This window comes from Borostomias antarcticus, assembly GCF_949987555.1.
Source record: "Borostomias antarcticus genome assembly, chromosome: 15".
Taxonomy (NCBI): Eukaryota; Metazoa; Chordata; class Actinopteri; order Stomiiformes; family Stomiidae; genus Borostomias; species Borostomias antarcticus.
The window spans coordinates 3,501,843-3,503,652 of NC_140248.1; the positions used below are offsets into that span (position 1 = coordinate 3,501,843).

General features: G+C 48.0%; 1 protein-coding gene across 1 annotated transcript in view; it reads left to right on the top strand.

Annotated features, from left to right (window-relative positions):
* mia (MIA SH3 domain containing) overlaps positions 1-193 on the top strand; it is a 2,775-nt gene extending 2,582 nt beyond the window's left edge. Inside the window, exon 4 of the mRNA XM_084449478.1 lies at positions 1-193. This exon is cut by the window's left edge and continues 97 nt beyond it. The gene's annotated coding sequence lies outside the window, so the exon portion shown is untranslated.
* The last annotated feature ends 1,617 nt before the right edge of the window (positions 194-1,810 follow it).

Sequence of the window (1,810 nt, forward strand, 5' to 3'; positions counted from 1 at the left end):
TCCTGCAGTAGCTTATACCCAACACAAGTCTGTGTTGTCTTAAGAGGAATTATGTAGGGAAGAGACTCCTCAGAATTTACAGCCTAGAAGACATAGCCTATTCTTTTTGCTTTTCTTCAACAGAAAAACATTCAGCAAATGTAACTTGTTTTGACATTCAATAAGGTAAAATAAAGAACCCGCGCTGCTTCGAGTCTTTTGTTTCTCCTTGGGCTCTCTTATAATAAGGATGCCATTCAACTTTAGCCTGACACTCAGACTGAATAATTCAGAGTGTCGGGTAGGCCCGCAGTGTCACCAAGGAGACGCGCGTCATGGGCGCGCATGGAACGTCTCCATGACGTCACAGCGTATGTAGATCTACTCATTCTAGATCGCTTTCTCTCTCTCCCCTTCGATCGAAACGCGGCCCATCCTCTGCTGAAGGTGAGCGGGCTGATTGATTCATTTGTGTAGAATGAGAAATCGACATGAACTCGTTTTATTTGTGAAGGAAGTGTGATAAGCCTGATTGATAATCAATATGCGTTATCCGATCATTTTCTGCTTAGTCGGTAGCCTACAGTTGAAACCGTGGTGACATAAACAAAAGTGGTAACCAAAGACGCTCTATCAAAGAGAGACAGAGGTCCCACTGAGCAAAGACACGTCTAAAAGACGTCTTTTAGATGTCTTTTCTGTCTTTTCCGGACGTCCAAAGACATCCAATTAGGAGCCAGAATGAACGTTTTTTTAGACGTTCAGATATTGAACCCGTTCTGCACGTCCACAGACGTCTTAGAGGGGTCCAAGCCAGACGTGTGAATATTGAGGGGTCCAGCAGACGCACAAATGGGGTTCTGGACCGACGGACGTTATTAAGACATGATCTGAACGTCTCCCTGACGTTGTGTGTTTGCTGGGGTATTTGGGCACAGCCTCCAGTCTGTGTTTTTTGTGTAGGCTATCAGTTGCACAGCTGCAGGCCCGAGCAGGATGGAGTTCCCATGGGCGCGCAGCGCGCCCCCGTTCCACCACATGCTGCGCGCGTCTGGGCACGGAGAGGTCTGGAGAGACGCGCGCGCGTCTGGGCACGGCGAGGTCTGGAGAGACGCGCACGCGTCTGGGCACGGCGAGGTCTGGAGAGACGCGCGCAACGAGGACAAGTTCCGTCAGTATGGATGGCGCTGCGGCACGAACGAAGACGCCTACGGCCCGGGGACTCTGATAGGAAACTGGGCCGAACAGCGTAGAGACGTTAAACACCACCGGAGATTACGTCCGTTACCTTCACAGGTGAGGGGGTGACCGTGGGGGAGGGGAGGGACAGAGGGACATTGGCTAGTGGAAGTACATTAGCCAGTGGCGCCTTATAAGTTAGGATTATTTTAAGGGCCTGTGACTGACAGACTGAGAGAAAAAAACTCATTCCAGAATTTTGGTCAAACCTGGCAGCCCTGCAGGGGCCCTAAAATATTAGAACATTAGGTAGACTTTTTTTCAATATCATCATCATTAAAGCAATACATCGCGATATTTGGACCTTTACAAACATGTCTGGTGCTAATTCTCCAATTAGATTTACTAAAAGTAAGCTGAATCGTCCAAACAGTCTACTCAGAAAGATAATACATTGACATATTACCTTTTAAAACTCACGCCCCCGGGACGCAGCATTCAGTCGAAGTGCGCATGCGCAACGTTGTGCTTAAACAACACAGTAGTAGCTAACTATTCCGGCGTCTATGGATATCATGCGTTTTTTAGCTCAATGATATCATGGTGGAGGTGAGAAAACCAAGCGAAACATCATGAGGAAGCCAGAAAAAGA